Genomic DNA, 22,505 nt, shown 5'->3' on the forward strand with positions numbered 1-22,505 from the left:
GGTAGCTGTGATACAAACCCCAGGACTCCCACCCACCCAAAGAGCCAAAGAATAGTTCCTGTGACATTCCGTCTTCCTCCATGTAGTCCCTCTTGGTAATCTATCAATCTACCATCGAGCTTAGGGACTTCACCCCAACAAAATTGTAAGCGTTGTTAGGTTTCTGTGTGAGACTCTTGCTGTAGCATAGATAGCTATGATTGGTGAGTCAACCATCTGTGGCTACCAGTTACACCGAGATTGTAACAGCATTTTTACTTTCTGTACAACAAAAATCTTTGTAAATAAAATAAAATCTTAACATTAAAATAATAATAATAATGTTGATTGTATGCAGGTCTGGCAAACCTTTGACACATTGAGTGACTGGCATCTCTAATCCATCCACTTCACAATTGCCCCGGCCAGACCCTGTCCTAGGCTAGGTCACCTGCTGGAAGATAAGACTGTGGATTCTCTCCTGCTTGGCTTTGGGGTAGATATGCCAGATAAAATATGGGACAACCAGTTAAATTTAGATTTCTGATAAAAAATAAACTATTTTTTAGTGAGTATGTACCATGCATATTTAGGACATACTTATACTAAAACTTTTTTCTCTAAATTCTTTTTTCACCATCTTCACAGGTGTTGCTATTTCTCTAAATTCTTTAATGTATGTATGTAGTTACTTTAAAGCTCTTGCCTGCTAATTCCAATGTGTGAGCCATTTATGGGTCTGCTCTTTTTTTTTTTTTTTTTTGAGATAGAGTTTTGCTCTTGTAGCCCAGGCTGGAGTGCAATGGCGCCATCTTGGCTCACTCCAACCTCCACCTCACCTGGCTGGTCTTGAATTCCTGGTGATCTGCCTGCCTCAGCCTCCCAAAGTGCTGGGAGTACAAGTGTGAGCCACCGTGCCCGGCCCTTTTTTTGTTGTTGTTTCTTTAAGTTCTCACTCTGTTGTCCAGGCTGAAGTGCAGTGGCATGATCTCAACTCACTGCAACCTCCACCTCCCAGGCTCAAGCCATCCTTTCATCTCAGCCTTCCAAGTAGCTGGGACCACAGGCACGTGCCACCAGCAGTCCTGACTGGTTTCATGGAAGACAATTTTTCCACAGATGGGATCGGGGGCAGTGGTTATGGTATGAAACTGTTCCACTTCAGATCATCAGGCATTAGATTCTCATAAAGAGTGTGAAACCTAGATCCCTTGCATGTGCAGTTCACATTAGGATTCACGCTTCTATGAGAATCTAATGCCTGCTGATCTGATGGAGGGCAGAGCTCAGGCAGTAATGCTGGCTGCCCACCACTCACCTCCTGCTGCTCAGCCTGGTTCCTAACAGGTTACCGATGGGTACAGTCCACAGCCTGGGGGTTATGGACCCCTGCACACCACCACACCTGACTTGTTTTTGAATTTTTAGTAGAGATGGGGTTACGCCATGTTGCCCAGGCTGGTCTCGAAGTCTTGAGCTCAAGTGATCTACTTGCCTTGGCCTCCCAAAGTGCTGGGATTACAGGCGTGAGCCACCATGCACGGTGGGTCTGTTCATATTGACTGGTTTTCTCTTAATTTTAGGGTATATTTTCTCACTTTTTCACACATCTAGTAAGTATTTCTTGAGCTGTTGGACACTGTGAACCTTCATTGTAGAGATGTGGGTTAGTTATCCTACTCTAGTGTTGAGTTTTATTTTGGCAGGGAATTAAATTGCTGATGGGTTAACTTGATCATGAGTGTCAAGGCTACATTTTAGGCTTTGTTAGGGTGAGCTGTTTTACAGTTTTGCCCTTATTCCCAGGGCATCTTCCTTAATCCCAAGGCATGGCCTTCTAGGCCCTCTGTGAATGTCTGGAATATTCATCAAGACCTGAGATTTCAAGAGTGGAGACTCTGGCTGAGCCAGAATTCAGGTGTATCTCCAGCAGTCTGTGACCACTGAAATCACTGTTTAGCTTTCAGCTCCCCATCGGCTGTTCTGTGCTGGGCCTTGCAGAGTCTCAATCCGCACATTCATCGTTTGGGATTTGGCCAAGGACCTGCAGCAACCTCTGTAAGATTTCTGGGGCTTCTTCTCTGCAACTCCGTCTTTTCTGATACTCTGCCACACACATTTTAGCAGCCCTGAGTGGCAGTCTCTGTTTCCTCCACCAAACAAGACTGATCTTCTTGGCTTGGACTCTGCTTCCTCCTGCTGTAATTGAAGGTTTAGAAACTTTCCCCACCAGAAAAACACAGCAGTCACTTCATGTGATTCCCTTTTCTCAGACTGTACCTGGAACAGCCTATTGCCCAATGGCTGAAGACAATTTCTTCATGTACTTTGTCCAGCTTTGTAGTTGTTTATGCTGGAAGACTGTCATCAATACAGGTACTCCATCATGGCCACAATTCAAAGTATGATTAATATCATATTCATTCTATTCTAAAAGTAGAGAAGACAAAGACCAACAATTCTAAGAAAAATGGAAAAAAAATATATGAAAGTTCAAAGAAAAAGAAACCCAAATGCCACTGACACAAGGAAAAAATGTTTAACTTCACTGATAATAAGAAAGATACAATTTTAGGCTGGGTGCAGTGGCTCACACCTGTAATCCCAGCACTTTGGGAGGCTGAGGTGGGAGGATCACTTGAGGCCACAAAGTGAAGGTGGCAGTGAGGCGAGATGGCACCACTTGGGGTGACAGAGTGAGAGCCTGTCTCAAAAAAAGATACAGATATAAACAACATCCTGCAACCTCTACATGTGGCCACAATTGATAACAGGGACCAGATTTGCCTCCCACCTTGAACAACTAGGAAAATGGAACAACATATATAAAACAATAGTTTTCGGACATCGGAGAACAGGTCAAGCAGAACTATCATCCCTAAAAGAAGGTGAACCCTACAGTGTCCTCGGTTTACTGCCAGAAGCATTTAAGGCTCCAACACAGGGAGGGGAATCCAAAGTCCAGTGGTCTTGGTGGATTGAAGAGACAGAGATCGGAGCTTGGGAAGGTCTTCAAGGCCAGTAGAATTTGTGAGGTAGAGTACCAGGGAAGAGGTGGGAGAAGAGAGTGCATGAACTCTGGAAAGCTATGGAAGATGCCCTCAAGCCTTTGGCAAAGGGCTGATACGGACATATGTGAGAAGAAAGTACCCAAGGAAAGATTTTTATTCTTTACCTATTACCCAGTCTCATGTATTTTGTTATAGCAGCACAAATGGACTAAGACAGTATCTTACATACAGTGAGGTGCATATAACTTAAGTTACAACTCCGTATTTTTTTTTGTTTTTGAGATGGAGTCTCTCTCTGTTGCCCAGACTGGAGTGCAGTGACTCGATCTTGGCTCAGTGAAAACTCCGCCTCCTGCATTCAAGCAATTCTCCTGCCTCAGCCTCCCGAGTAGCTGGCATTACAGGCGCCTACCACCATGCCTGGCTAATTTTTGTATTGTAGTAGAGATGGGGTTTCACCATGTTGGCCAGGCTATTCTTGAACTCCTGACCTCAAGTAATCTGCCTGCCTCAGCCTCTCAAACTGCTGGGATTACAGGTGTGAGCCACTGCGCCTGGCCAACTCCATAGTATTTACATATGTGCACTTTCATGTAACCACCACTCAGCTCAAGATACAGAATGTTCCCATCAACACAGAGGGCTGCCTCTTTCCCCTTCTCAGTTGCTGTCCCCTCAAAGTTAACCAGGATCCTGACCTCTGTCACCATGGATTAGTTTCACCTGTTCTTGAGCTTCATATAAATGGAATCATTCAGTGTGTGTGCGTTTGTGGCTGGCTTCTTTCATTCAACATAATCCTGTGAGATTTAACCACGTTTTGGGTACTGGTAGTTGTTTATTTTTCTGGTTGTGTAATTTTCCATATTTCATTTATTACCCTTCTATTTTTGTCTCTAACTCAGTGTCTTGTGGGGTCTATTGGTCCTTTTTAGCTAGATTGATATTAAGCATCTTCTTATCAATGGAGCTTAGGACATTTTTAGAAGACAAAAGCCTAATAAACCCAAGCCCCCCAATCTTAAGCCAAGTTTCCTTCTCACGCCTGCTTCAGTTGCTCTTCTTCATGTGGTATTTTTTCCCTCAGAAAACTGATGGAAATTAAGAAACCCAAAAGCTCTTCATCATGTTATCAGCTTAGGGACGCTTGTCATCTGAATAACAGGGTAGATATTTATAATCTGAAATGTTAAAATAACTATAGCAAACACTTATGTAACACTAACTGGTGTTCACAGTGCTTTATATATATTATTTTCATCAAAACAACTCTGTGAAATAGACACTATTATTGTCATCCCCACATTTTAGATGGGGAAATGGAGGCACAGAGAGACCATGTAACTTTCCCAAGGTGGTAGGACCAGGACTTGAAACTGTGTTTTCTGGTTTTAGAGCCTGCACCGTTCACCACCACACCATATTGTGTAGCATGATACTTCATGTGGTTAAAGTATTTTCTTCACTTGGGAGCATTTTGTGAATAATCTGAATCTTATAAATTTGCTTCAAAGAATACAAGTAAATTGAAATGGCAGATCTAATAGACTTAAGTTATTGTCATACGATTTACATTCTATTTAATTTTTCTTAAATATATGACAAAATACCTACACAAAGAGTGGTATTTCAGTTAATATAGTAAATTTATTTTCCAGACTGACATTCAGCTTAAATATGCCAGTGTGTGATTTAATCCATAGGTACCCGATGAACACATTATTGTCAGATTGGTTACAGATGCTAAACGCTATCTGAAGATCATTCCTAGTCATTTATATTTATCAGGGTAAAAGTGAAGTGATTTGAACTATAAAAATACCTTTGAAATAATTTATCAATGTATTAGGTAAACCCAGTTTCAGAAACTGTTAGACCAAATAAGGTGGCTAATTAACAGTGGTATGATTTCTAGCCTGAGGGTCTAAATTGGACTTAAACTGTCTTTAAACTGAACTCAGCCAGGCGCGGTGGCTCACGCCTGTAATCCCAGCACTTTGGGAGGCCGAGGTGGGCGGATCACGAGGTCAGGAGATCGAGACCATCCTGGCTAACACGGTGAAACCCCGTTTCTACTAAAAATACAAAAAAATTAGCCGGGCGTGGTGGCGGGCGCCTGTAGTCCCAGCTACGTGGGAGGCTGAGGCAGGAGAATGGCTTGAACCCTGGGGGGCGGAGCCTGCAGTGAGCCGAGATCGCGCCACTGCACTCCAGCCTGGGTGAAAGAGCGAGACTCCTTCTCAAAAAAAATAAATAAATAAATAAACTGAACTCAAAGAATGCAAAAGCGGCAAGTTCAGAAAATAAAAGGCAAGAACAGGACTTTAAGTCCATTTTAAACCCTCAGGCTAGAAATCGTACTACTGTTAATTAGCCACATTAGTTGGTCTAACATTTTTTCTTTATAATTCTGAAGCTGAGTTTATCTAATACATTGATAAATTCATACAATTTGGAAGAGTCAGTTGAAGTCACAAGGACTTAATATTTGCACTTTTCCAGTGAATGCAGGCACATCTGTTATTCCATCTGTAAAATTGTATTATTGCTCTCCTATTAATGTCATATTTATAAAAGTATGAGGATGCCAAATGCTAAAAATGGAGATGGTCTAGTAACTAGAAATGCCCACCCCAGGGAGCACACATACATCTCTCCCTGCATCCTAATAATGTGATGTATTTTGGAACACAGACATTAGAACTTCATGAAGTTTTAGCTGACGATTCTTTCCCACGCATCTTAAAGTTATGATTTAGGCAATGTATGACTGAAATAATTCATTCATCACGTATAGGCACATTAACATAAATATGGCACAAAATATGCCTCCAACTGAAACCGAGAGGTATAAAAACATATTTCACTCTTTGTGAAGAACTTTGTGAGGAAACATAACTCTGTGATTTTATAGACACTTTTCCTCATAATACTTTGACATTCACAAACCGTAGATTGCACTGCGGCTTGTAAACATTTTAAGTTGCATAAATTTCGCCTTGATTTTCATATGTAGTATAATACTGTCTACTAAAACTTTTTGTATCAACTAAGTACTCTCACATATATTGGTTTATAATAGTGGTTGTTATTATTTTTAAAGTGTTTTCCATTCAAAGAAAAGAAGTAAATTCCTATGTCAGAGTAACCAATGTGGCTGAAGAATAGGTATTAGCCAGAGAGGTCTAGATGGTAAAAATCAATCTTCTGGCCTCAAAGAAGCTCCATGAACATAGAGGAAGGCCAAGTGTCACATAGCTTTCCTTCACTCGAATTCATTCTTGACTAGAGCCTGTATGCCTCTTCCAGGGACATTTAAACTCTTAAAGGATTTCTTATGATCTTTACTAAATACATTAAGAAGAATGCCAACCAGTGCCCTTTTGTGTACTGGGACATATACTCATGTGATTAAAACAGGTAACATGAACTCTGACTTTCAAATGTATTGTAGATATAAATGCTCTAAGCTAGAAAAGGTTTTCCACATCCACCCACAGTCAATGATGGGAGCATTTCATTCCTCAGAAATAATCCCTTTTTAGGTCATCAAGAAAGGGTACAACTGCTACAGCTCATGATGCAATATCTTCAAGATCCCAGAGCACATACAAATCCTAAGGGAACTACCATAGTACAGCGCTCATTCTTGGCACCAGAACAAATGAAACACACTCTATCCTGCACACACCTGCCAGAGCAGGCCACTTTCCTCTTCTGTGAGATTTAAAAAGCTCCCCAAAATGTTATTACTCCCATCCCCAATACACACAAAATAGGGGAAAGGCTGTTTCCAGTTCTCGGCCTTTAAACAACTGTAAATGTCAGTACTCACAGTGGCATATTACAAAGTAATAAACAGTGCGCATTTGAGGGCAAACCACATATTGAGCTAATGAAGAGCTCACTGTGGTTAGGATTCGATCAAACGTAATAGCAGAACATAAGCAAATTTTATCTGAATTCTGTAATGAATATACATGCTGCAATAACATTAAAAAAGCATGGCAGCCTGTTCCAAACCAGTAAGAATAGTTTTGTGCAAATAGTGGGTCTTTGTGTGTTTGAATTCCCACCACCTAAGGGCAAACTCGATATGTATGCTAATGACCTACAATTATCAAATTAAAAACAAAAATGCTAAAGGATGCCAGAGTGAACATCAGGGAAAGACCAACTCTCCCTTAACTTTTTACAAATAAATTTAAACGGTAAATTAGAAACACAAATAAATGTGAGTGGCTCTAACATTCAAATGGAGTAAATGAATTGTGTAGGAGATTAACCCCATAACTTTTTGTTGTTGTTGTTTTAAATTTCTTGACCAGCTCTTAGATGATGATGATGTTTATCTCCCTGTTCTCAGCTGCCTGGTAAAAGAATGGCACGCAGGGTTTGCTGGGCAAGCCTGGGTGCTCCTGGGTGTCCTGCATTACAGGAAGCAGCTGCACGATCTGCTGTGCAGTGGGGTTGTCATCGGGAGAACCCTCCCTGGCCGCTCCTGGTGCAGGCTTCACGCTGTTGTCCAGGCTCACCTCATAAAAATCTTTGGCGAGAGGGACGCGGGGGTCTGAGTGCAGTGCAAGCCTCCCCTGCTCCTGCCTGCCCACCCCGCCTGAGGGCTCTACTCACCATCATGCTCACCGGCAGCCCCAAGTTCCTGGGGGGCTGGGGCACCTGGAGCGGGCTCATCAGCAGTGTTCTGGGCAGCGGTGAGGAATTTGCCATGCCCTTCATGATTGCCCACAAGGGGCAACACCAGCTCTTGCAGCTCCAGCAGCTTCACCTGAAGGGAGGGGTGCTCAGCTCCCACCCTGGAGCCTGCACCAGCGCCCATGCCCACCCCCACCCCCGCAGAGATGTTGCACGCCCTACCTTCATCTCCTCGTTCTGGGCCAGCCTGATGACATCCTCCATCTCCTGGTGCCACGTGTTTGGCACTGCCCCCTGGCTTTCATATACGGTGAAGGACTCTCCTGCGAGAGGACATGGCTCAGACACTAGGGTGGCCCTGCAGCTCCAATGGCCCTGCAGCTCCCCGTGCCCATGCCCTGGCCTCCCGCTCACTTATGCCATCTGTCGCTCCAGAGGGCTGGATGAATCCAAGCTCTAGTTTCTCCACCTGCTCCTTCCCGTCTGCCTTCTCCTTCGGGAGGTCCATAAAGCTGCTCTGGAGCCAAAATAATGGGGTCACATCTTGGGAGTGACCTGTTCTGCCCCGCCCCCGCTTTTCTAGGCCCATGCCAGGACTCACCCACTTTCACCTTCTCCATGGCCTCCTTCAGGACCCGGTAGCTCTCCCCACACACAAACTCATCCCCAGTCCTCCCTGGGGCCGGGGCCTCTGCCTCTGGCTCCTTCCAGGCCAAGGCCACCAGATGAGCCCGGTGCAGGCAGCACAGCCTTCGCACCTTCCACTGCCCACATAGCATGGCCGTGTCTGTTCCTCCTGGGAATTGGCTCCAGTGGAGTTCAAAAATGCCACTTGAAGGCAAGAGGTGAGTATTCTTGTAGGGGCATAGACAGAACAAATGAGGCAGGGAGGTGGAGCACAGCTTCTTCCCTTGGGGCCTCAGAGAGTGCCCCTGTTGGTCACAGGTGACAAGGTGTCTGACCACTGGCTCCCAGAAGGGGTGAGGGGCCAGAGAAATCAGAAGGTGGGAAAGCCAAGAGCATAAGGGGGTCTGGGAGGAACCACAGAGGAAGGTGGCAAAGTGGGGCAGGGAAAGTCAGGCTCACCGTGGCCTCCTGGCTCTCCAGGTCCTCTGGGATGTTTGGCGTGGGCTGAGGCGCCTCCTCCTCCTCACTGTCCAGATGTTCTCCTCCATCTCCTGTAGGGAGGTGGCCAGAGGGGTCCTCAGACAACCCAACAAGGGAGGTACCGTGGGCCCACCTCTGTCCCCACCTTCACTGTGTAACCCTGAGCCGGCCTCTCCCCAGATAGGAATGAGCTGCTGTTCTTTATTTTTCCTTTTAAGAACCAAGATCTTGCTATATTGCCCAGACACAGTCCCACTACCAGTTGGTGCAGGAGTCCTGACCTGCTCCCTTTCTGATCTGGGCCAGTTCATTCATCCTTAGGCAACCTGGTGGCCCCCTGCTCCCAGGAGGTCACCATATTGATGCCGAACTTAGTACAGACACCCGGTTGGCATAACTACCAGCAGTTCTAAAGGTCTCTTCCAACCCTTCAATCCTATGCTGCTAACAGTCCCCCATTCCTCCTGTGGCTCTCTCCTCTTCCTCTGAGTGGTCTCCTGTACCTTCTCCAGGGAGAGCCATGAGGCTCAACTGGGTCTCCAGCTGTTGGTTCTGCTGGCTGGCAGCTTTTAGGTGCTCCTAAGGGGATGGAAAGCAGAGTGAGAAGGCACGGAGGTTGCCAGGTCATCCCCCTCGGGGCCCCGTCATCAGCAACTCCCTTCCCTGGGTCTCCTGCAACTTTTGGCGGGCCATCTCAGCCACCGCTTTGCCCCAAGCTTCCTGCTGCTGCAGCTGGTCCATGAGCTGGGTCTGCAGCAGTAACTGCCTGTGTAGCGCCTCCTTCTCAGAGGTCAGCTGCTGATAGGTGGCTGTGTACTGCTGCAGGTGACCCAGGTACTAGTCTCGCTGCTGCTGCAGACTCTGAGACTCTTGGCTCTTCAGCTCCACCTGCAGGAAGACCTTGGGCATGAGGGCACGTGGTGGCTGGCTTCCAGGTTCTGGGACCATTAATAGGGTAGCGAGGGCACTGTGGGGCTCTGTCACCTGCCCAGGACCCTGGTCCCTTGCTCCAGGCCTAAGAGGCTTCCTCCCTTGCCTAGAACCCCATACCTCCTTCCCCAGCCTCAAATCTCATGTCCTTCTTCCCATCATTTAAACTGTAGGCCACAGACTGGTGGAAAAGCAGAGGGAGCCAACCACCATCTGCTAAGTGTGCTACATGCCTAATGCTTTCCACGTATTCTCTCATTCAATCCTCAGCACCTCTGCAAGGAAAATGCTAACTTCCTTTTGAAGTTACAGAAACAGAGACTAAGAGATGAACAGTAGTTGAACGGTGACCAGCGGAACCCAGGCCGGAATCCAGTTGGAATCTAAGGAGGCTTTTTTGTTTTGTTTTGAGACAGTGTCACTCTCTGGCCCAGGCTGGAGTGCAGTGGTGCAATCTCAGCCCACTGCAACCTCCACCACCTGGACTTAAGCGATTCTCGTGCCTCAGCCTCCTGAGTAGCTGGGATTACAGGCATGCGCCACCATGCCTGGCTAATTTTTCTTGTTGTTGTAATTTTAGTAGAGGTGAGGTTTCACCATGTTGGCAAGGCTGGTCTCAAACTCCTGACCTCAAGTGATTCTCCTGCTTCAGCCTCCCAAAGTGCTGGGATTACAGGTGCGAGCCACCATGCCCAGATAAGGACTGTCTTGTACCACTGTCTCTTCCCCTATGACTGGGGGCTCCATGCCTCTAGCTGTGATGATGATGTCCAGATCTGGGAGGAGCCCAGGGCTACCCACCTCTAAAAGTCAGAGGGCAGGAAGCAAGAAACAGTCATAGGGCTGCCCTGGCAGGTGCTGGGGTCACCTGCCCCCCAGCTGGAGCTGCCTTTGGCCTGGGACCTCCCCTCCCCAGAGGCTGATGCCCGCCTCCCAGCCCTTCTTGGATGGGGTGGAGGTTACCATCTCCTTCGCCTTGTCTAGCTTCTCCTGCAGCTCCTTTACTTGCTGCTCCAACTGCAGTGTGCTCTTGTTCTCATTGTTCTGCACAGAGAGAAGCAATCAGCGGCCACCCACTGCAGCTGGAGACACCAGAACTGGGTGTCTGCCTCCCATATCACCGGGAAGGGTGGAGGCAGGTTAGAAAAATCATCCCTTCTCCCCCACAGCCATCAGAGCAGGGCCTGATGAGCTGTAGCTCACAGGTGCCTTTAGAAGTACCATTTCATGTGAGGGCTACACTGCCCCATTTTACAGGTGGGGAAACAAAGGCCTGGAGGGATAGGGATGAGGGCAGGCTCCCCAGGTGGGGCAACCCACCAGATGCTCGAAGCTGCACTATGGCTCCGCCAGCTGCTTGTTGAGCTTGTGGTTCTGGGAGAGCGTGAGTCTCTCCTCCTGCTTTCACGGCCTCTCCTCCTGCTTCTGTAGCCTCTCGTCCTTCTCCCACAGCCTCTCTTCCTGGTCCCACAGCCTCTTCTCCTGCTTTCACAGCCTCTCCTCCTTTCGCAGCCTCTCCTCCTCCTTCCGCAGCCTCTCCTCCTCCTTCCGCAGCCTCTCCTCCTCCTTCCGCAGCCTCTCCTCCTCATTTCGCAGCCTCTCCTCCTCCTTTCGCAGCCTCTCCTCCTCCTTTCGCAGCCTCTCCTCCTCCTTTCGCAGCCTCTCCTCCTCCTTTCGCAGCCTCTCCTCCTGCTTGTGTAGCCTCTGCTCCTGCTTTCGCAGCCTCTCACCCTGCTCCCGTAGCGTCTCCTTTTGTTCACACAGTCTCTCCTGCTCTCGGAGGCTCTTCTCCTGCTCCTGGAGCCTCTGCTTTTGTTCCTTGCTCAGCAGACTCAAGGCCTGATTGTTTTCCACCTGGGATCGGAGCTTTCCCTCCAGACCCTCCACCTCCTGCCTTAGGTGTTTGGCCTCATCTTGTAGCTGCTCCACCACAGAGGTCACTGCCAGGGGCGCCAGGGATGGGGGCTCAGCTGAGAAACAAAGCAGACAATAAGGGCCTCTGGATTCCCCACCCCCCCTCAAAAAAAAACCCCTCCTCTTGATGCACAGCTCCTCTCAGGCTTCCCAAACTTGGCCTCACTGCTAATGATTCCTTGCACCCGATGGTAGCCAATTTCCAAGCCACTTTCAGATAGAGAGCACTGTGGGTGGCTGACAATGGGCACTCCTCCCTCTTTGCTCATGGGGACCCTGAGGCTTATGGAGATGACAAAACTTGCTGTCTCCTGGCACAGACCCCTTTCCCTCTGCCTCAAAGCCCTTCCATCCACTCACCTCCCTGGGGCCTTCTAAGCCACCCCCACAGACCTCTGATGTCAGTCCTGCTCCCAGGTCACACCAGCCCCATCTTACCCATCTGGTTTTTGAGTTCGGACAAGCTCCTCTCCAGCTCCTATATCTGATGTATGTCACGCTTCTTCTCCTCCTTCAATGTGCGAGCCTGCCCAAAGCACAGGGGAAAGGGCCCTGGAGAGAGGGGCTGGTGGCTGGACAGGCCACCATCTCCCTCTCTGCCCCCATCTCCACAAAGCCCAGACCCATGACCACCTCTCGCTGTACTATTCCCATTTTACGGATGCCCAGAAAGATCCAGCGGCCTATCGAAGGTTGGGGGCTGAAGGGTCAGATCTCACCTCCACCGACATTTTCTGTATCCTCTCCTGCCACCGGGCCCTCTCTCCTTTTATATGCTGAGCATATTCATCTCTCTCTAGATGGACTTGTTTAAGTGACTCTGTCACCTGCAAGAAATGGGCACAGAAGTTAGGAAGGGCTGTCACTGGTCCTCACCTGCTCCTGGCCACCTGGGGTCATCTTCCTTCCACATCCCTCCCTCTGCAAAGCCTCACCTGTGTTACGTGGGCGTTCAGCAGCGCCCGCTCCTTTATGGTCTGCTGTAACCGCCACTGGAGAACCGCTTCACTGCAGCTCGAGGACTGGATGGTGAAGAGTGAGAAGTTTCGATCTGGAGAGCCCAGGCAGTGCCCTTTAAAAGGGCTAGGGCTAGGCTCAATATACAACTCGGTTAGTAAAGATCAAGGCATTTCCAAGCCCGTGGCCTGGTTATTAAAAGAACTCAGTAAAGTTGGAAGGGACAGGGAAAGAGATCGAATTTACAGCTTGCTAACAGAGGCCCAGAGAGATCAGATAATATTGCTATTGTTATTACTGTTATTACTACCACTGTTTGAACCGTTATGGAGTGCTTCACCAGGTTCCATGCTAGCAATCCCATTTAATCCTCACAACCACCATATGAGACAGTTACCAGGATTACCTCTATTCTGTAGATCAAAAACATCGAGAGTTCGAGGTTAAGTGCTTGCCTAAGATCACTTAGACAGAGCTGGGATTTGAACACCCAGGTCTATCCTATTCTGTAAGCCCATTTTTCTTGCTGGGGGTGGGGGCACAGATAGGCAGGGGGAAATTAATCTTTTGTTCGCTTTTTGAAAGGATGATACATTCATATAGTCCAAAACTCAGAAGGTAAAGAAGGGAGGTGTCTCCCAGGCACACTGTTACTCTCTCCTGAGTTTTTTATGAATGCTTGCAGACATGTTTTTGTATATTATCATAGTACACACACACACACACACACACACACACACACACACACCCCTTTCCTCTCTCTACAGAAACGGTAACATACTAAAGGTACTCTTCTGTACCTTCACAGTACAACTACCCAATACTCCACCTAGGACTTGGCCAAGGCCACAGCCAGGAAAGGGCAGGGCAGGCACTTGGCCTCCAAGCTCTGCATCCAGTGCTCACTCCCCACAGTGCCCCCCAACTCACTCACAGCAGCTGACTCAGCCCCAGGCTGCCTCTAACAACCATACACAAAAGTAGTGAGAAATGACCATGCTGCCTTCTGGGCAGGACACTCCATCCTGCAGAAGGGACCTTTAGGCTCACTCCTCAATCTGGGAAGCCAGGCTGCCAGGGGATGGGGCAGCTGGTTGGACTCACCCTGTCTTCTTCCTGCTGCTGTGTAGACACAGCAGAGAGAGCCCGCTCCAATTCTTGAATACGCTGTAAGGAGTATTGCAGGTGGCCAGCCAGATCCTTGGACTCTTCTGTAATGAGAGAGGTTGAGATGGGGCGCAAAAGACTCCCCCTAAAGACCTGTCAAGGTGCCAGGTTGAAGGATGATGGGATGCCCAGATTACCACCTTCAAAGTGTCGGGCAGCACGTTTAGTATGGTAAAGGGTGGTCTTCAAGTCTGCCTTTTCCAACTTGAGGATGTTGATTGTCTGGAATTAAACATTTGGGAGAAAAGCCAAGCAAGTGCTGAAAGAGAAGGAAAGAAACATTCTCCAGAGGACAGGAGAAATCTCCCCACCTGCCACTCATCTCTAACTGCTCTGTTTGTGCTTTGTGTATTTCATTGTTTGCTTTCTTTGCCTATAGGAAGAGGAAGACAGAGCTCTTACCACAGGGAGGCAGAGATGGCACAGCAAGAGACATGCCCCCAGAATGCCACCAATGCCCCAGGACAGGCCCACCCATGGGACCAGGTTATCAGGGACCCTGTGGGGATGGGGTGGAATCTGAGGGGTGAGCCTTCTTCCCCAGGCCGGGAATGGACAAGATGAGACTGGCACCTCTACATCTGAGTGCCCCCCAAACCCAGCAGTCATGTTGTGAGCAAAGAAATCATGTTACTTCTTCCAGCTGATGTTCCACTTCTTTCTTCTGCTGTTTCTGTGGGGAGATTCAAATTCAGGTGACTGAGAGTGGCCTCCTCAACTCTATTCCCCAGACTAGGAAGCGGTAGGCAGGGGCCAGCAATGGATTTTAAAGGCAACATTCTCAGACCCAATGGCAACACGAACTGGTCAACTCTCCTCAAGCTCCCAAGGACAGAGGATTTGGGTCTTTGTTGGTTTTTGCCCACAGCCACAGAACTCAAAGTCTGAATCTGGATTATCTTGAAAGGACAGTAACATAAACCTCTAGAGAGACAGTCTCAGGAAGACCCACCCTTCTGCCAGCTTGTGATTTAGAAAGATGCCTTCATTCAAGAAACATTTACTGAGCACATGCGGGCCAGGTGTGGTTCTTCACAGCAGATATGGGATGGAAAAGGACAGACAGGAGCTCTGGGCCCTCAGGTTTCCATTCTAGGGGCCTTTAAATTTCAGACTCTCAGAGGTAACAGAGACCTTTGATGCTCTACCTCCTCTGGAAACACGAGCCCAAGGAGGACAGGTGGCTTGTCCAGACTCAAAGCAAATTGGGGACTGAGTCAGGGCAGAAATACAGGGCCCCTGACAACCAGTCAGGCTAGCACTTCCCTGAGAGGTGACAACCCCAGGGCGTGTGTGGCAAGGACTGGAGCAGGGGTGTCTGGAGAAGAGACAGTCGGCAAAGAGGGCAGCAACAGAAGAGCCAAGCTTCATGCTCCATGCTCTGGGGTCCCTCTAGGTGAGGCCTGGGTGCTCCAGCTCCCCATTTGCCCTTGGCACCAGGAGCCCCCAGCCCCTTTCTTCCGGTCCCCAAGGGGAAAATAAGGCCCAGGATTGGCAGTGTGGAATCAGGGGACCCCACTGGACTCTTACCAATGATTCTATGTTTTCATTGAGTTGATTGATTGTCACGGAGCTTGACTTCAGGGCTACTGCTAGTTCTTGGTACTGGCTCTGAGGCACATGCAGAGAGGAGGAGTTGGAAGAGGATTGTGGGGAGAGGTAGACAGAACAATCATTAGGGCTGGGGTGTGTGTGGGCTGTCTCAGCTGGCAGAGGGTCACCCAGCCCCCACTGTGAGAGGAGGTTGGAGGGCTGTCCTGCAGAGTCACTCCACCTTGGCCCAGGGCCTCTTACTTCTAGATCCTTCAGTGTAACAGATGATGCAGGATTAATAAAAATGAGAAATTAAAAAAAAAAAAGAAACTTACATGGGAAATAGTTATGTATATAGAGAAAGTATAAAAACAGCAAGGAGCCAGGCACAGTGGCTCACACATGTAATCCCAGCAGTTCGGGAGGCTGAGGTGAGTGGATCACTTGAGGTCAGGAGTTCAAGACCAGCCTGGCCGACATGGTGAAACCGCATCTCTACTGAAAATACAAAGATTAGCCAGGCGTGGTGGCAGGTGCCTGTAATCCCAGCTACTCAGGAGGCTAAGGCAAGAGAATCGCTTGAACCCGGGAGGCAGAGGTTGTAGTGAGCGGAGATCGCACCACTCCACTCCAGTCTGGGTGACAGAGTGAGACTCTGTCTCAAAAAAAAAAAAAAAAAAAAAAGGCCCAAATCCCACATGCGTGCTCTGTATGTTATTCCCAAATTACTTTTAAACTTTTAGGTCTCACCATTTCCAAGATGATAAAAGATGCGGGGAAGGAAAAAACCCAATCGATCAATCAAGCAGGTGAAGAAGCAGACAGAAACAGGCTGAAGGTTAATGGCAGCAACATAAAACAAGGCAGAGGCCAAGTATCCCCCAAACCAGAGAAGCCTCAGGGCCAAGCACAGCTGCAGACAGCAACCCAGAGAGGGGTCTTGGCACTGCCTCACCTTCCACTTGTCCAATGGGGGAGCGCTACCCCATTGGAGTGGTTAAGGTTGGACACCAGCACCTTCAGAATGTTCTGAATCTACAGGAGGTGACAAGGGAAAAACGAAGGCAGGGGGTGAAAGACAGAAGTGGCTTACAGAGAAGCAAGAAAGTCAGGGTAGGAGGAAGATGTGGATTCAGGAAAAGGAAATGCTGAAGAAGAGCAGAGGAGATTAAAACCATGGCCTGTGCCATTCTTCCAAATGGCCACCTGCTGCCTTGCCAGGGGCAGGAACAAATACATGGAAAAGTCCCCCGAGTGATGCAGTCACAGAGTGGAGTCAGCTGACCAATGCAGCTCTTAATATGCTCACTGCACCCCTCTCCTCAGGCCCAGGACATGGGCGATGAATCTGGTAGAGCTCCAGACCTCCACCTCCATTAAAAAAACAGACTCCTGAGTAAGAGTTCACTTGAACTAAGGGGGCTCCAGCTAAAAAACAAGTTTGAAAGACACTGATCTTATCCAGTATCATCTTACAGAGGAGGAAACTGAGGCCTAGCGGAAGAAGTGATTTTTCTGTGGTCACCCAGCAAGCTGGTGGCAAGTTAGACCTTCTCTTGCTCCCAGTGCCTGGGGCTCTCCTCACCACACCCTGGTTCCCCTTCAGTGACTCCTAAAAGGACAGCCTTATGGCAAATGGCTGTACTCATTAGCCCAGCTTCCCCTTGAGAGTGGGGATCAGGAAAATCAAACAGCAATGACCGTTTCCTGGGTATCCTGGGTGTTTACAGCAGGCCACATACTAGGGGCTAACATGAAAACAACAACAATAAGGAATCTCATTTAAACTTCACAAATGGAAGTCAAACAATACTACCCCTATTTTACAGATGTGAAAAGAGAGGCCCAAAGAAACTTGCCATAAATCGGATCCCTAGGAGATGGAGAAGCAGGATTCAAACCCAGAATTCTTAACCAGTACCCAGCAATCTCAACAATTACCCTCTACTGCCCCTTGGGCCCCCTGTCCCCAGGAGCCTGGCCAGCCAAGACTCACATCCCCAGGTGAGTGGCAAGCTGAGACAATCTCAGGGCTACTGCCAGTTTTTTTTCTTTTTTCTTTTCGCTCCTGCTGGAACACCAGGGCTCTTCCTTTGCTGATATTCTTTTAGCTGTGGGAAAGAAGAGCAGTAATACTCATGAGAACTACCAGCCCCTACAGCCACGCCTTCCTTACAGTTTTTGCAAAATACTCTTATACACCATCTGATTTAATGCCACCAACAATGGTACAAGGTGTTGTCACAATCACTTAATGATTGAGAGGGATGGATATTATGGCTAAAAAAAAAGTTGGGGGGGGGCAATAATGGAACTTAAATTCAGTCTTCTGACTCCAAGCTCTAGGGTTTTGCCATGAATCAGCAGCTGCCAGGGACCAAAACCAGAGGCAGAGGTAGAAAAGTAAACATTACATAGGCAAGAACTACACGCTGTGTGGTTTAGAGTCATACATCCTCACATGTCTGTTAGTGTGAAGAAGTGCACCAGTATCTCTCAAACTTTTATATCAATGTGTCCTCATGGCAGAAGGCAGCTTTTTTGTTAAATCTGGGAATTTATCAGAAAGAGGATAACCCAAGTCTCATTTCAGAGAGAAGTCTGGTATACTCTTAGAAACCTATGTGAGGGTCATCCATAAGTATATTAATGTTTTTTCTCTCTCAAGAGAATCAAGGGAAACTGATGCTTCAGAAAGATCTCCCACATTTATCCTGTGGCACTCAATGTACCCCAAGTTGAGATGATATGAGGAAGATTCAAGCTGTCAAGTTCAGTTTCCCAAGATCTGTTCCAGAGAAGATGAGCAAATCTCACTTCAGAGACCACTGACTGAAGGGCAGTCTGGTCCCAGAACCGTGGAGAATTAGAATATGAGGTGGAGAACTCAGAAAAAAATGTTAAAGTCTCTCTGGAGAGTAGAAGCCTGGGAGAAAACCAAACCAAGCCCATTCTCCCATCACCACCCAGAGATACTGTCAACGTTTTGGGCTCACAGGGGAAGTGTAGGCTTTTCCCACTGTCAATGTCTATGTGAAGGGAGTAAGGCAGCCTGAAACCTCTTGCTCTAGGTCCCAGAGTCCCCATTTCCCTTCTAGCCGGAAATTTATGCTGTGACCAGAGGAACCAGAAATGGGGTGAGAATGCTTAGGGGACTGGGTTGTAAGATCAAAGGCCGGTCTTGCAGCAGTAATGACAGTTCCTAGGGGGACTGTGACATCACTACATTCCACTCCTCCTGGGGGTGGGGGGAACCACATTGATGCAATGGCTGAGTTGCCGATCCACGATGGGGGAGGGGGGTGTAGGGCTGGGACCCAGGTCCTTGGAGATGCCAGTCCAGAGAGCCCAGGGAGGTCAGGCTTGGGTCAGCAGGAGGGGATAGCAGAGTCTGCTCAGGGAACCCCAGGAGTCACCAGCCCAAAGTCACCCAGGGATGACTGGCAATGCTGTGGGGGTTGGGGCTGGGGGGCCCAGGTCCTTGGAGAGGTGAGCCCAAAGAACCCAGGGAGGTTGGGCTTGGGGTGGCAGGACGTGAGAGCTGAATATGGAGCAGGGAGCCCCAGCAGTCACCTGCCAAAAGTCACCGCAGAGTGATTGGCGAGGGCAGAGGCTGGGCTGCTTGCTGAAGGAGTGAGGCTGACTGACAAGACTTTGGTGCGGGGAGCCCAGAGGCGCTGGGGTGAGGGGGCCCAGCCTGGTGTGCCTCAGGAGTGCTGTGGACTCTGGGAGTGGTCTTGTCATCGGAGGGAATCTCTGGCTAGGTTGGGGGGCCATGACCTTTTTCTTGGCTTTTTACCTTTTTCTTGGCTGCTGCCAATTTGTTCTATTGAGTTTCTTCTAACATCATGGGGTGGGGAGGGAGGTAGGGTTGGGGCCACATCAGTGAACACCTCCAGTCACCTACCAGGTGGCTGTGTGACTGAGCCAGAGGAGGCGTAACCAGGGAACATATGTTTTTATTTTCTTGGAAATATATCTAGGAGTGGAATTTCTTGATATGACTGTAAATGTAAGTTTGTTTGGTGACTGTAAATTTAAGTCTGCTTATTTATTTATTTGTTTATTTCCTGAGACAGAGTCTCACTCTGTCGCCCAGGTTGGAGTGCAGTGGCACGATCTCGGCTCACTGCAACCTCCGCCTCCTGGATTCAAGCAATTCTCACACCTCAGCCTCCTGAGTAGCTGGGACTACAGGCATGCGCCACCATACCCAGCTAATATTTGTATTTTTAGTAGAGACAGGGTTTCACCATGCTGGCCAGGCTGGTCTTGAACTCTTGACGTCAAGTGATTCAACCATCTGGGCCTCCCAAAGTGCTGGGATTACAGACATGAGCCACTGCACCTGGCCTATGTTTATTTTTAAGGACACTGACAGTTTTCCATAGTAGCTGTATCATTTTGCATACTCTTCAGCAAAATTTGAGGGTTCTATTTCTTCACACCCTTTCCAACACTTGTTATTTTCTTTTTTATTATAGCCGTCCTAGTAGATGTGAATGGTATCTTAATGTGGTTTTAATTTGCATTTCCCTAATGTACCAATTCCAGCCATTCATATATCTTTTTTGGTAAAATGCCTGTTTAAATATTTTGCCTGTTTTTAATTGGGTTGCTTTTGAGTTTCCATTAAATTTTCACTGCTACTTTTTAATTTCTGAAATTTCTAATGGGCACGCTTTATATCCATCTACTCTTGTTTTATTTTTGTCTGCTTTTTATAATCGTTTATTTGTGACAAATGTTACTTCATTTATCTCTGAGGATCTTTAACATGATTATACTTTCTTTTTTTGTCTTTTGGGAGTTTTTTTTGTTTGTTTTTGAAACGGGTTCTAAGTTGCTTAGGCTGGTCTCAAACTCCTGGGCTCTGAAAGGTGGAGGCTGCAGTAAGCCGTGATCATTCCACTGTACTGCAGCTGGGGTGACAGAGTGAGACCTTGTCTCAGGAAAAAAAAAAAAAAAAAAAAAACTCCTGGGCTCAAACAATCCTCCTGCTTCAGCCTCCCAAATAGCTGGGATTATAGGTACATGCCATCATGCCCAGCTCTCGTTTTTTTATTTTGGAAAATTTCAAATGTTTTCAAAAGTGGAAAGAGAATGAATTGGACCCTCATGAACTTATCACTCAGCTTAATGTATCTCCCACCTCTTAAGGCTAATTCCCTTAAAAACCTTATCCTAGGCTGCTTAGGAAAAACCTGTTGAAATCTTGCCCACATATTACAAGTTTCCCCATGTAGATGGTACTGTTGGAATAGCAGTGCTTATTTATGTCATACAAAAACTGGTCTCTGCATGACCAGGACAAGCTGTACCAGCAGGACAGGAGAGGATAGTATGCAGGAAATCATACCTGCAGAAGAACCCTTCTTGCAAAACTTCTTTCCTTACTGGGTAAGAAAGTAAATGGCCCTAAACCTACTAGAAAGTTTTCATATGAAGTGATTATGGGAGGGTTTTTACCAGAGTCATACTTTGTCACTTTGTCTTCTTTACCAGCCTCCTCTTTTTTTTTTTGAGATGGAGTTTTGCTCTTGTTGTCCAGGCTGGAGTGCAATGGCACAATCTTGGCTCACCACAACCTCTGCCTGCTAGGTTCAAGCGATTCTCCTGCCTCAGCCTTCTGAGTAGTTGGGATTACAGGCACCTGCCACTACACCCAGCTAATTTTTGTATTTTTAGTAGAGGCGGGATTTCACTGTATTGGTCAGGCTGGTTTTGAACTCCTGACCTCATGATCCACCCACCTTGGCCTCCCAAAGTGCTAGGATTACAGGTGTGAGCCAGCAGTGCCTGGCCTAACAGCCTCCTTCTTATATTGGGCTTATCTCCTTTCTTAAGGAGTTGTAAAAGGATCTCACTGTAATATGTCTCCTCAGCTTTCTTCCTTTCATGAAACACTGCGTAATAATTATTGTAGGGATGTTGTTCAGAATGTTGTTTACAGTCACACAGTGCCTGTATAATGATGATTGTTTTTAAGGTCTTGATGTAAGGAAAAGTTATGCTTCTTCTAAGACATATTCGCTTATTAACACTATGAATTTTTTAATTGATTGCATTTCCCTATTGGCTCTGGTTGAAAGGAATCTAAACCTAAATTTGTGACTCATGCCTAGAAATTGTCCAAGACTCTATGGTATGCATTTTTGCATCATATTAATAGTTACCTCTGTCCGAATTTTGCCATCCTTTTTTTCTTGTTCTGCCCCTTAGGGTCTTAATCCATTTAGGTTTCTATCCTAATGATTACGTGTGTTCATGTAAGCTATCACAAATACTGTTAGAGAATAGGGCTGGGCATGTGTGCATAAGTAAGTAAATATAATAAAAGATGATTCATTTAAAATGGCACTTGTGGGCCAGGCATGGTGGCTCAGGTCTGTAATCCCAGCATTTTGTGAGGCCGAGGTGATGGATCATCTGAGCTCAGGAGTTTGAGACCAGCCTGGGCAACATGGGAAAACCCCGTCTCCAGCAAAATACAAAAAATTAGCCAGGTGTGTTGGCATGTGCCTGTGGTCCCAGCTATAGGGAGGCTCACATGGGAGGGTCACTTGAGCCTGGGAGGCGGGGGTTGCAGTGAGTCAAGATCGTGCCACTGCACTCCAGCCTGGGTGACAGAGTGAGGCCCTGTCTCAAAAATAAAAAGAAAATTAAAAATAAAATAAAGTGGCACTTGTGGCCAGGAATTGGTATGTCACATTTGAAAATACAGGTATAATTTCAGATCTTTAGATTGCATCCCTAAGCTCATTTTCTCTTATTTATTTATTTATTTATTTTTGAGACGGAGTCTCACTCTGTCACCCAGGCTGGAGTGCAGTGATGTGATCTCGGGTCACTGCCACCTCCGCATCCTGGGTTCAAGCAATTCTCCTGCCTCAGCCTCCTGAGTAGCTGGGATTACAGGTGTGCACCACCACGCCTGGCTAATTTATGTATTTTTAGTAGAGACGGGGTTTCCCCACGTTGGCCATGCTGGTTTCAAACTCCTGACCTCAGGTGATGTACCCGCCTGGGCCTCCCAAAGTGCTGGTATTACAGGTGTCACTCGCCATGCCGCCTGGCCAATTTACTTTTATTTATTTTTAATTTTTATTTATTTATTTTTTTTTGAGACAGAGTCTCGCTCCATCACCCAGGTTGGTGTGCAGTGGCACGATCTCAGCTCACTGCAACCTCTGCCTCCTGGGTTCAAGTGATACTGCTGCCTCCCAAATAGCTGAGATTACAGGCTTGCCCCAC

The 22,505-nt window shown here is 47.4% G+C and overlaps 1 pseudogene across 1 annotated transcript; it reads right to left on the reverse strand.

Moving 5' to 3' along the window:
* Positions 1-6,440: 6,440 nt before the first annotated feature.
* On the reverse strand, positions 6,441-19,134 carry LOC100592212 (annotated as a pseudogene). The gene is made up of 19 exons (XR_004030528.1): positions 19,051-19,134; positions 17,248-17,362; positions 15,249-15,329; positions 14,353-14,391; positions 14,043-14,091; positions 13,859-13,942; positions 13,656-13,762; positions 12,530-12,616; positions 12,314-12,421; positions 12,033-12,120; positions 11,299-11,650; positions 11,001-11,175; positions 10,656-10,724; positions 9,254-9,329; positions 8,730-8,821; positions 8,058-8,160; positions 7,866-7,966; positions 7,623-7,776; positions 6,441-7,536 (listed from the first exon to the last, which is right to left on the reverse strand). The product of XR_004030528.1 is annotated as a golgin subfamily A member 6C-like (transcript).
* Between the last annotated feature and the right edge of the window lie 3,371 nt (positions 19,135-22,505).

Source organism: Nomascus leucogenys, chromosome 6 (assembly GCF_006542625.1).
Source record: "Nomascus leucogenys isolate Asia chromosome 6, Asia_NLE_v1, whole genome shotgun sequence".
Taxonomy (NCBI): domain Eukaryota; kingdom Metazoa; phylum Chordata; class Mammalia; order Primates; family Hylobatidae; genus Nomascus; species Nomascus leucogenys.